The sequence below is a fragment of the Lissotriton vulgaris genome, chromosome 3_1 (genome assembly GCF_964263255.1).
Source record: "Lissotriton vulgaris chromosome 3_1, aLisVul1.2, whole genome shotgun sequence".
NCBI classification, from domain to species: domain Eukaryota; kingdom Metazoa; phylum Chordata; class Amphibia; order Caudata; family Salamandridae; genus Lissotriton; species Lissotriton vulgaris.
Window position 1 is genome coordinate 987,454,506 of NC_141689.1, and position 13,793 is coordinate 987,468,298.

General features: G+C 44.5%; 1 protein-coding gene across 2 annotated transcripts in view; it reads left to right on the forward strand.

Moving 5' to 3' along the window:
- Positions 1–13,793, forward strand: part of KDM4C (lysine demethylase 4C) — a 2,012,700-nt gene that overhangs the window by 92,730 nt on the left and 1,906,177 nt on the right. The window lies entirely within an intron of this gene.

The window sequence follows — 13,793 nt, forward strand, 5'->3', positions numbered from 1 at the left end:
AACCACGGGGGGGGGGGTTTACCTAATAGAGGGGGATAGGCTGAACCCTCACACTTAGAAACAGGCAGTATTTCGTGCAACAAGAAGAAAGCAACATGATTCCTATTGCTGTTATTTAGCAGTTTGCATTGTCGTAAATCCAGAGAGAACGCAGAATAATGCATCTGTATCGGGCAAGCAGTTAAGTAATTCCTATATCTGTGGAAAAGGATAACGAAAATCTATCCCACATTAGGCAAATAATCACACATAACACTCATGTATCTGAGATGGCAAATGCTTACCATGTATATTCAAATGTGTGTCGGTGTCGAAGCGATCACCACCCAGAAATCCTCTGTAGTGCCGGTGTGGTTAAAACATGCTAAAGATAAAGGGCACATGCCATTACTTTCGAGCGAGTCATTAGTGGTAAGTAACTTCAAAGCAGCCTCATAGCTTGCTTACCGAAAACAATAGAAAGGCGAGCCGTGGCTTCAACCTGTCAAGAGCCAAATAGGTCACAGTCTGTGGTATTTTACTGGCGTCTCCCAGCCGTTGGTATATGTGTGTCGGTTCCTGGGAGGGTTATAGAACGTAAACACTTATTGTAATACAAGATATTGCTGCGGCTCATGTAACTCGTCTAGCGGGTAAATTGAGTGCTGCCTATTAGCTAGCTTACCGGGAATAAAAGGAATGCAGGCCGTAACTTCAACCTGTAAGGCGCCGAGAATATTTCCGTCTCTTAGGGTCTTTAGCGGCGTCTCACAGCCGTTGATTTACACGTGCTTCTTCCTGAGACGAATTAAAAACCAGGCTAAATTATTCAAATTCGCAGCACCGGCGCATAAAGCCGGGCAACAACAAGGTGGCGGGGCACATCCAAGCCAAATGCTTACCGAAAAACGATAGAATCCGGTCAGTGACTTCAACCTGCGGGCGCCGCGCCAGTGATCTCGATCGGCGTCCCGCAGCCGTTGGAAAAGGATGGTTGACCAGCCAGGTGGGCGGTCCTGCTTTAAATACCCGGATGTGGATTTGGCCACAGTTCTTAAAGGGCAAGTGACCATTACCTTGCCGTGCTTGGGTCTACCAGTGGCAATGTATATATGTAAATCATGACTCCTCGGTGGTCACATGTCACCCAACTAGAGGTTGACAGTTCTTATATATATAACTCCCATGTTGATGGATCCTCAAATCGATGAACATTGATCAATAAGATCAATGGTCAATGAGAATCGGCGGACCTAATTATTTATTTCAGAATAGTGCGTGTAAGCACAATGTGGGGAATTTATTGGGAACGTAGGTACAGGTTTGTGGAATATGACAACTAGGTTTCGAGAGAAAATACATAGGGCATTAGAAGATGGCATTCTCCCACGGAATCTCATTATTTAAACCCTTCTTATAAGTATTCAGAACAAATATCCAAAAAACTTCGCGTTTCTTCCGAATAGCACATCCACCTTTGTTATCAGCAAGTTTAATTTTTTCTAGCACTCTCCACTGAATGTCGTCTGGTTTGTGCTGAGCCTCTAAGAAATGTTTAACTAGAGGTGCATTCAGTTTCTTAGTATTGATGGCAGATCTGTGCTCTGTCAGGCGTGTTTGAATTGACCTGCATGTTTCGCCTACATAACCCATTCCACACGGGCATTTAATGAAATAGACCACATTCGCGGTTTTACAATTCCACAAATCGGTCGCTTTAAAGGTGGAACCATTATGTGTAAATGATTCCCCTGAGATGATAGTCTTGCAAGATTTGCAAGTGGAGCAAGGCACCGTGCCCCTAACTGGCAGGTTCGTCAATATTGCTCTCTGGATTTGGGGAACGTTGGGCCGCTTGAATTTGGAGTGGACAATTTTGTCCTTTAGGTTCCGGTTTCTCCTGTGGGCAAATAACGGTTTCGCCAGGGCGGATGCAGAGGATGGATTGCAATTTAGAATGTGCCAATTTCCATTGACTATCTGTCTTATGCGCTCGTTCATCGTCGAGTGAGTGGTCACACAAACGATACGGTCCTTAGCTTGTTTTTCTTTGGGAACTAATAGAGCGTCACGGTCAAAGTACCTTGCGCGTTTGTAGGAGTCCCTTATTAATCTGTGGGGGTAACCCCGATCCAGAAATTTTCTGCGCATGATTGCAGATTGCCTATCGTAGTCAGCTAGATTGGTACAGTTCCTGCGGTCCACGAGCACAGACATGTTCCGCGCCTTAAATTTGGTGGACGTATGGAAACTCATGCATGTCAGCACTCTTTCAGTGGTCCATGATGCTCTTTTTGGAGGGTTCCAATAGGACTAAAGCGGTCGGTGTGCATTTACATTCCGATCATGTTTTCCTGCAGAATTATCTCTTCTATTAGAGCGCTTGTATAGTGCCCTGTACCTTTAAGGAGATAGAGCTCTCCCAGTAAGCGAGCGGATTCAGAAAATATCTGTGGGCTCTTTAATTGGGCGGTGTCGACGGGCTCTTTAAATCAAGGGCGATTTAAATGTCCCGACTAGCCAAGATAGTGCAGGATCGCAGCACCCAACCAGCGGTGCACTGCTCAGCTGATCCAGCACTTTATGGGATGGGATTAACACTGTTATCGGTTGCCCTAGCCTGGGAAACAGGGTCCGGGAAAGCCGCTGTCTGCACTGGACCAAATGAGCAGGAATCGTACAGTGTGGCATTGCTGCATGTTTCTTTTCTGTCTGTGTGGGTCTCAATGTTGGACCGTGGCAAGCAACGGATGTCGGCCCGCAAGATGGAATGCGTGATGTATAGCAATTACAGGGAGGTCCTGTTCAGGTTGGAGATTTCTTCCGCGTTGAGATTTTTGTAGATAAAGAAGTGTGCTCTTAAAGAAATATAAAAGTAGTCCCGAAACAATGCCCGTTGCGTGTTTAAAAGTAGTTGGGCGGTGTGCTTGGGGAGAGCTAAACACTGGAGGAGGCATGACGTATGCATGCCCTTAACAAATGGCGAGAACAAAAAATAGAGCAATGATGGTGCCAGCAAATGGGAAGCCTATGGACAGGCTGCGAACCCACACAGTAGATACAGCATGTCTCGTTTTGAGACAGCACATGCGTATCGTCTAGAGCAGAGACCTAAAAACTAGACCTTTTGGACTTGTCAATGCTTTTTATTAATGACCTAATTTGGTTCTTTTCTCAGGTGACTACAGGGTAAATTACAAACTCTGGTTAATCATTTACAATCAAATGCTAATCAGGAAGAATGAAGTACTCTCATCAGGAATTTTGAGAGTTGAACAAAAGGTGGGTCCCACATCCCAGCACTCAGTTCATTCCAATGCATTATGGTAAATGCAGTGCAAGATAACACTTACTTCAGTGACCATATTTAGATTTTCACCCTTGTTGGTGCAGCCAGTGCTGTCTTTCTCTAGACCAGTAAAATAAATGTCCTTCATCGGTAGAGTGTAACAAGTCACTGGAAATGCTGCCCAAAGTCTTCACAGGTCTCTGTACCACTCACTAAGTGCAGCTGCTTCAACTAGAGTTTGTCCGCTTATTAGGTCAAGGGAGTCTTTCCAAACAAAAGGAGTGTGGGAGTACATTGCTTTGTATACACTTTACATTACCCAACATGTGGCGAAAAAAGGACACACATTTTGGCCTGATTATAATTTGTGGAAAAAGGGCAAAGGTATAAGCATCAAAGTGGTTAAATCTAGGTCCATTGTTTTGGATGATTGTGTGCACTTGTATACAGAGTATACAGCACAATGATAGTGCCCCTGTACTCTTGGACACCCCTGAAAGTGTGTTGGTGATAGTGCTGGATTTGAGTCAGTGCTTGCAGGTGTGGTCCCAGTGGCACTTATTTTTTTATTCCACATCACACATTGACCCAGAGCAAGAGGGAGAAAAAAACACTAAAGAAGGAAAAAAGAGGATGAAAAAGACAGAAAGACAGAAAAACAGGAACAGAGAAAATAGGCAGGGGTGAATAAAACCTGAAAGAGTATCAGGGTGTATCTGGTAGTGGATGAAAGAGGTATGGATTTGGAACCAATACTACTCAGTCTTGGAATTTGCCACCCCTAATGTGCTAGCTGTTGGCTTATGAGAAAAACTTTTGGCACATATCCATTTACAGATTAAACACTGCTGACATATCACATTATTCCTTGTGGTTCAATGAGGACTACCTGGCCCTGCAAGTTCTGGCTACTCTTGAAAGTCTATAGGGGTTGGGTATGATTATACGTGCTATGGTTTCTTTTATGTAACAATTGTTTCAGAGTAGAGATATCATCAATTCGCCACTGCGAAGCAACAAATAGAATGACTAGAATATATAGTCCTATATCATGGCAACACGACAATAGCATAAAGAGTCCATTATAATTCTCTAGGCACGCTCCTGATTTATTATGTTTATGTGGGCAACCCTGTGCTTTGTAGATCATTAATTCATTTGGGTATCTTCTGATCATTCCCTTCAAACACTTACGTAAAGGGGATGCCGTTGTGGACCTCCAATATTTGGTGATGTCTTGTTTGGCTTACAAGAGCTCATATCCCATAAGTGTATGTTGTCCTCTTGTAAATCCAGCACACTCCATAACTGTGAGAAGTTGACCTGGTATAATATGTCCACTAATTAAAGTGGGCACCTTGCACTAGTCCAAATGACCCTTATGACGTATGAGGTCAAAGAGAAACTTTAGAACGCTATCCTAGTGGTAGCTGTGGAGAGCCGCCTTCAGGCTTAATCTTGAAGGAATGAAAAGCAGCTTGTTTTAACAGAATATCACCTCCTGAATCAATTAAATGAAGGAGAACCACACAGTAGTTATATAAAAAGATGTATTTAATAATATAACACTCTCTAGTATCCTCTAAACGAGAATAGAACACAAAGCACATAATACAAGATCAATAGAACAGTTGTAAGTAGCACAATACACAGTGGGTTCCAGGGGGAGAACATACCATATACTAAAATTGTGGTATAACAATCACAACTGAGATCAAGACAATGTCTGGAGCACGTACAATCTCTGGGACCCCAAGGAACCACCCAAGGTGAGTAGATAGGGACCCCACGGAGGACGGGTGCAGTGTGCTAACACGACTGCGGGCTCCATACAATTCTATGGGGAAGTCGCGGTTGCAATTTAAAAATTTAAGGACCCTTCTGGGAGGATTTTGAGCAAACCCTTTGGAGCTTAAGAGGTTAGAGTGTAGTGCAGTTCCTATATTCATAATAGGCTCTGCGAATTAGAATAATATATCCTATAAATATGACGTAGGACTTGGGTCAGTAGGTCTCTATCGAATATACTAAACTTAATTATGAGTGCCAGCTAGCTCAAAGGTCACTAGAAACTTTCTCGAATTCACAAGAAGGGATTAGTTTCTGACAACCGCATAAACATAACAACTTTGTTTCTCTAGGACTGGAATAAAAATCTTCAGAGTCGTGGGAACAATAGATAAGTATTTCACTCTGCAACTCTGTAGAAACGAAGCATGCACGATTGGCTGAGAAATAGAGAGACAGGCGTTTTCAATAAAAGGTTTATTGAACAGTCTTCTTTCTCATGCAAGAGAGGTGAACTGCTACAATCGTTAGGCAGAATCCAAAGTATAATGGGTTCAGCGAGAATAGTATTATAAAATAATACTGTAATAGCATTGTATGGTTTTTAAGCCATATAAAAATACATACATAAATAACACAGGCTAAAATACTCAACTGGTGCTTCTAAAATACGCCTACCCCAATGTACCTAACCTAGGTTTAGTACGAGGGACAAAGTAAGTATGGTCTTTAGCATAGGTTTAGTTTTTGCCTAGAATCTACCAAAGGTTCCTCAAGATTCTAATCAGCTCCATACCCTAGAATGGAGGAGGTCTGGTATCTCTCTCGGGAATCGATTTCCCAACACCCCGCAAGGGGAGTCAGAAACACTGGAGCTGGATTCTCGGCAAAGTAGGGCAGCTTCCTGATTAGGGTGTCAGCTGGAGAGTCAGCTTCCGTCGGCACTTGCTGTAGCGAGCTGCGTCGGGCAAGTAGGTCGTCTAACTGCTCCAAACCACTGAGCTTTGCCATAGAATGTGAAGGTATATTTATACTTTGAATGTGTTTAGGAATTCCATGTTTGAGGTAAGTCGGGCATATGAACGTCATGAATGAACCCCTAAGGAATAGATGTTCATTGTAAAACTGAGTTCTTGGAGAAATCAATATTCAAGCAAGGGGAAGTCCCTAACGGCTTAAGCTGGTTTTCCAAGAAATCGTTGTGACGTTTGGTGAACGGATGGAAGTAGCCAAGCCTGTTTTTGGGTTGCATGCCTAAATATGGGCTTGATTTCTATGCCTATATAAGGGCAACGTGAATTGTACCTATTTAAGGGCATGAATCGGGGAAAATCCATTCGGAATCTAAAACGCAATATAACAAAAGAGCCACCCAACCTGTGGATACCGTAGTACCCGAGTTACCTATCCAAGAGAAACCGGGTGCATAGGTCTGGAATGGTGTTGGAAACCACTGTCGTTCTCAATGGAGGGCTGTGAAGAAGTACTGCTGCTGTGAAGGTGCACAGGCTTGGAGGAATCCAAGCCTGAATTCGGGAAGGAAGGAACGTGAAAGCAGAGGGGACAGAGTCTGAGTCACTTCCGAGTGGCCAGGGGCTCGGTAGACGAATGCCCTCCAATGTCTGGTGCTTCAGGTGCGAAGAAGGGATGCTTGGCTCTGCAGCCACGAGGACCAGGAGACATCGAGGACGACCAGGGGCCAGATGCGAGCTGTCCCACGAAGTATGTTGAGTGCTGAGGGGTTGGTGTCCGGCTGGTAAACCAACAAGCCTTGGCAAAGGCAAAGGCAAAATTTTCGTCCTCGCCCACTCAGGGAGAATCTCCCTTACAGCCAGTTCCTGAGATTACGCAGAAACTGCAGTAAACCATCAGAGTATAAAAAACAAGCAAATGAACTATGTGAAAAACTAAAAGAAAGAGATTATCCTAAAAGAGTAATTGATAAATGCAAGAAGAGGGCAAGGAATCAAAATAGAGAAAATCTTCTGGAATCAACACTGAAAACAGAGAACCAGATCTGATGACATGTGTAACCACATACGGCCCTGCCAGCAACAATGTGAAGAAGATCATTAACAAAAATTGGAGAATTTTGACCTCAGCTAATTTAAAATGGCCAAAACCCAGATTTGCCAATAAAAGAACTCGCAATCTAAAAGACATATTGGTCCACACCAGACCACCTCCTAAAAAACCGACTGGAGCAATGAACCAACTATGGGACATCCGTCCAGTCACTGGTCACTTCCCATGAGGTTCATGTTCGGTATGCCCATTAACAAAGACAACAAAGGAGATCCAATTGTTACCTGACTTCAGATGGAAACTGCTCAACCACACAAATTGCAACACCAGCCATGTGATCTAAATGATCACATGCCCATGCAAAAAGCGCTATATAGGAATGACATGTAGGAAGGTCAAGCAACGCATTTGTGAGCATCGGAGTAATGTTAAGTGTAAGAAGATCACAACCAAAATGTCAAGCCACTATCTCGAAGCAGGACACACAATTGAAGACCTAAACTGGGTAATTATAGAAATCCTGGGAAATAGAGACCATAATGCAGAAAGAATCCTTTTTGAAAAGGAACAGAGGTGGGTGCACCGCCTTAAGACTGACTCAGCTGGACTCAACGATACTGTCCCATGGGGAAGCGTATACAGATAGCAGATTGCTGAATTGAAGACACCTTGACTTTTTCATAAATCTATTAGCCATTAACAAAAATACGTTCTTTCAAAAAACTCGCAATCCCTTTGAATCAGTTTACAAAATGTCGATATTTCCAAACATAACACCAATGTGTACTTGCAAAAATAAGCTGATTCTAATGATTAAAACAGTACTAGTAGGATAAACCTTAAAGTACATCAGTTTGCGCAAACTTGTTTCAGAGTTCATCCCAAAAAGTTACATCCATGCACCTTACTAGCCAAATTGAAATTTGTATAGAGGTACTATAAACCATGATGTAACACTCGATAATTTTGAAATGAGTTCAGGTTGTTAACCAAGATCGAAAGTTATCACCAATGTATAAATCACGCCACATACTCAGTAGCGATCCTTGCCCTTTTACTTCTATTTTGACAATTAGTTAATGTACAATACCTATGCGGGAAATCCCAGTTCCAAATATCAAAACTCATATAATATTTATATCGCTTAATAATAACAAAACAAAAACAGACTAAGACCGCTCAGGACAGGTCTTTCTTCAATTGCCACACTGCTGCCTCCCATATCTGGTAACCCGGAAGAGAATGCTTTCTCCCGGGCCCAGATTGGCAGAGTCAGCACAAGTCGTGCAACCCGAGACTGCAAGTAGCACAAGACAACGCCAACGCCACCGCCGCTGCAAACCGTAATGTATTACCAAAACGAAAAGTATATTGATATTCATTATTGTTTCTAGTAGGTCTCCTGACCCACTGGGACCCCGTTGAGGCAAAAAGAACTCAAAATTCAGGTATGTGTCGAATTTACGAAAGTCTGTGATCTATTGAGTATCGGCACAAGTCTTTACCTCGTATACTTTCACAAAACAGGGGCACAAACAATCGCTACACAATCTAACCTGATATGTGGAAATACATTGCTAGTAATCACTGTTTTGAGTGTCTAAAAACTTTAAATAACGATGTAGAGATACCTTACTATACCCATAATATCACATCACATTGGGAGAGTTGAACTTAACTGCTAGCTTAGTGTGGCCAACGAGAGTATTGCTAATTTTTTATTTTTTATTGCGACGCTTTACTGAATGAAATTTTCATGTTCCTGGTAAATTTACCAGTACACTAGTTACCTATGAACCCCACTACCCTATTCCCTAGTCTACTTCTTACCTTTTCATCCACAGGTACCCAGCGACCTGCAAGGAATTAAATTTCACATTACTTCCTTATTGATCTTAAAGAAAGCATCCAAGGACATACCTATTTGCCTAACACAAACAGAGACGCCCTTGGTCTCTGTGCACACTACACCTCGGTCCTGAAGAAAGCCCATTTGACCGCCTGGCAACCAAAGGGCTGAAACATGTTGACCTAATGTTCACGAATCCTAGTGTACGAGAGCCATTATCACTCTCAGTCACACAACTTCAATATTAATTCTCACTATCTCAGAACTGGAACAAATAAAATGTATTATTCCAGTATGAAGATACATTTTTAAACTATTCACCTCACTTTTCACTGCAAAATCACTGATCACTACTGTTTTAACCAAGGGTAAAGCCTCCTGGTGGAGGATGCATAACAACTAAACCCCATGATTATGCATACAACGTGTTAAGTACAGCGGAGAATCAAGATATACCGCTTAAATCACGGACTATACACGTGCATGAGGGTTTTTTACTTTGGACTAGTCAGAACGATACCTGCATACCCTGGTTATGCGGGACAAGTGATCCTTCTTTCTTGATTATATGCTATAAGCCTAAGGAAACTGAATGGATTAAGTTTTCCTTCTCCCCCCACCTTGATTTGTTGATGATTAGCAGCGCACAGCTGTGGGAGCATAAACTTGCCACTTTCGTCCACCTTTTGGAACCAAAAGGGTACCAATTATGGCAGACCATCTTGGATTAAGTTATTCTACCGAAGAAATTGACGCAATACTCGCCCGACCACCGCTACTACTGGAGAAGGATCTCTCCCAAACACTGGCTAACAGTAATGAATGGGATGAACTATCAGAATTTAAAAAAGAACAAGTAAGGACAGCTGTCCATGGAATAATCATGACTGAATATCTAAGGGTCAATGCAGCCTCAAAAGGACTTTGGGTGACCAATGCACCACGAATCTTTCTAAAAGATCTAGCATTCCGCAAAGATTGGTCGGCCATTTCGTGGAAATGCACAAGGGATTACCTGGTATTAATAATAAAAACAGCCACCAGAATTACTGACGAACTCACAATAAAGATCCAAGTCATTGAGACCAAATTAAACAATATGGTCCATGTTACTGGATATAAAAAAAGGTTAGAAGAAATAAATAGGGAAATGAGTGAAACCCAGGAATACTTAACGCAATCCAAACTACAAAAACTGGGTAAAGAACTAAAAAATTACTCCCTGGAACGTATACACCCTTACAGTCACAAGGACTTTAAACCTAATGATAATGTTTCAAACTACGGTTCCAATAGCGGATCATCAACAGATGGATCAGACTGGAGCGGGGATGAATTCACCAACAATCAGAGAGGAAGAAACCGCAACAGAAGGGGTAACCGACGAGGCCGAAACTAAGCTATACCGCTTAAATCACGAACTATACACGTGCATGAGGGTTTTTTACTACTACTATCGTCAGAACGATACCTGCATACCCTGGTTATGCGGGACAAGTGATCCTTCTTTCTTGATTATATACGGTGTGGACCAGCAAGGTCCAGGGGACTCACCAAGCAATGGGCAGTCGGGGCACGTCTGGAGCAGCCAGGAAAGCTGTACAGAAATCAAGATGACCCTCAGGAGGAACCACAGACCGAATGACCATGAGTCGCAAGGGGACCTCGAGAAAGATTGCAAAGTACCAGCCCATGGTGCACTCGGTGCGATGAGGCCAGAATTATTTGGTGCAAATATTGCTCAGGTTCAGGACTACACGGAGTCCAATGCACAAGCTCGGAAATCATCAACAAGCATATGCAACTGCAAATGGACGCTGTGCACAGGGGTTCAGGTTATGCAGTCCCCACGAGGGATACTGGCCTCAAACTTGCTGAGAGGGTAGATCGACATCAGGGACGTTCAAAAACCCACCTCCTGTGTTGCTGAAATCTTTGGAGTTCCCTGGAGCTCGGGAGCAGCAGACTGGTCCGTTGTATTGAGGTGTCTGCTAGTGCAGGGGAGTGACTCCTTCACTCCAAGGGAGATTCTTCAGTTGTCCTTTGTGCACCACAGGTCCTGCACGGAGCCTTTATGGAGCAAGGGCACAGACCAAGCTTTGGACGGGTGAGGGGGACGAAGTCGGGCCCAGTCGAAGTCCAGAGTCTCCAGACCGTCGAAGGTCAGTGGTTTCTTCTTGTAGAATCTTGTCCACGTAAAATCTCAGGGGACCCTCATAGGGGAGGCGCACAACAGAGGTGTGGTTACTCCCATGTCCTTAGTCCAGTTTTGCACCAGAGCAGGAGCTAATGGCCCCAGAACTAGTTTGAGCTGGACTATGTACAGGGATAACAAATGTGCCCCAGGTGCAGACTTTCAGGCACTCTCGGAGTGCACCCACCCACCCAGCCCCAATACACTAAATCCTGCCTGGGAGGTGGTCACACCTCCCTGTGACAGGATGCCTATTGTACTGCCTTCCTCTGCTCGAGCTTGGCTCAGCAGCAGGAGGGTAGAAATGTTTCTCTGGTCGGCAGCATCCATTTTGTGCTGTCTGGGTCAAGAAGGCTGGCATTGGATAGAACAGTGACCCCACAAAGCTTGCTTCAGAAGGGTGGAATCATACCTCCTACACCATGGAGTGGTGTGGCTCACTGGTTAGAGGCGGCAGACCCAGAAGCAGAGAACGGCCCGGGACCAGGGTTCAATTCCCGACGCGGCAGGGTCGTGGACCAGGGTCAACGGACTTGATAATTCTCGCCTCGGTGCCTACTCTAACCAGGGATCACACTCGGCAACTCTGGGCATTAAGCTTGCCTCATCTCTACAACGGCCCCCCACAGACGCCGGGGATGCCTGGTTTCACCTTGGAGATACCCAGAAGGGACCATCTCACAGGGAAAGCCAGGACGGGTTCCCCAGCAGTCTTCAGAGCCAGGACACCCCGAGATGGGGTAACAGTGCGCTTTACAAGTATCATCATTCATTTACCGGTATGGAGGGATGATTCCAAGGTGTTTGATACCAAACACAATATGTTTCTATGCAGCCGTGTTTGAGATAGCATTTACCGCAAGTTTATAATGCACCCCTACCTATATGTCCAGCTGAGTCACAGGCAACCCGGGAGAATGGTCTCCGAAGGCTGCAGAGAGGCTCTTCTCATGCAGGGCCACCCTCTTAAATAAAATGTAAATGCCAACATTTGTAAAGTGCACAGCTACCTCTGGAGAGGTGTCCCGGCGCTGGGGGCTGTCGGGAAGATTAAGCAAGCTATTGCCCAGAGTCACATGGTGCTGGGCTAACCTGCCACCGGTGCCAGGGATCGAACCATGAACCCTGTGGTCTGGAGTCAGGCACCCTGGCCGCTGCACCACACCTCTTAAAACCCAGCACCCTGCCTTCAGGATTGATAAGGCCTGTTATAGGGGTGACTTATACGTTTTAAGTGTAGTGACCAATAGATATAGTGAACCTATATCTAAGTAAGTGGTGCACACACCAGCTTACACAGGTTGCTATGGCAGACCTTTAGTTCCATTTTGCATGGCCTCTCATGGGTGGCATAATGCATGCTTCAGCCCATGGGAGGCCTCTGGAGTGCCTATGCCCTGGGTACATGCGTACCATGTACTAGGGGCGTATAAGGGTACCCCAGTATCCAATCTGGAGTGTACCAAAGTATATGTATGTCAATTTAAAGGAGAAAGCAGATAGACCGGGGTCATGATTAGCAGAATCCCAGTCAGACTAGTTAAAAACAGCATCAAGCAAAAAGTGGGGGTAACCATAAGAAGCAGATCCTACATTCCTACAATTAATGCCTAGCAACATTAGCTTTTAGGATTAGGGGAGAGGGTGACCTGCCATCCCAGAATGTTTACAATCCTGTTTAACTAATTCGAATAGTTACTTATCACTTTCCCATTGAAATGTAACGGTTTGAAACATGGCAGGTGCCTTAATAACATTTGTATGCTATACAAATGACACTTCTTTTATTTTCTAGATTGTCAACTCAGTTTGGCATCTAAGGGACTAAATTCAGGATGCGGGTTCAAGACCAGTTTAAGGGGCCTCAAGGGCATGGCATAACTGTACTTGACTTCCGTCCCAATCTCCACACAACAGTGTGGTCCCAATATTAACATCCTGATAGACAGCCAGTGTGTTAGCCTATCTGTGGAGAAGTGTGGCTCACTGGTTAGAGCAGGCAGACCCTGAAGCAGAGGTCAGACCCGGGACCAGGGTTCGATTCCCGACGCGGCAGGGTGTTGAGCTCATATGTCCACGGACTCGATAATTCTCGCTTCGGTGCCGGACCTAATCATGGGTTCACACTCTGCAACTCTGGGCATTAAGCTTGCTTAATCTCCACAACGGCCCCCCCGCGGCGGGATGCCTGGCTTTCACCTTGGGGATGCCCTGTAGGGGCTATCTCACAGGGAAAAACCAGGACGGGTTCCCAAGGCAAGCGCGGAGATACCCCTTCGGGGGTCGATTCTGGCGCTATATAAGAAATGTAATAATAATAATAATCTCCCCACACACAGTCTCTTGTGACTGTGTATGGTCCCATTCTGTCCAAACAAGTGTTGCATGCCAGCATTCAGTGACCACACGAGTAACTCAGGGTTAATATGTAGGTATCCGGACACCATATAGCAAGGATTTATCTCTAAGTGGCCATGCAGTTCTAGTTGGTATGCTGGGTCGACCTGTTGCCCAAAAATGCGTTTGTTAATCATGAAGATCTGAGATGTCCAATAGTATGATAAGATATCTGCCATGAAAAGCACCCCGTCTAAGGTGGATTGAAAGCAATTCTGAAATGCTTCTCATGGTTTCTTTTCTCGCTTATCGGAGTGTGTGAGGGCATTCTT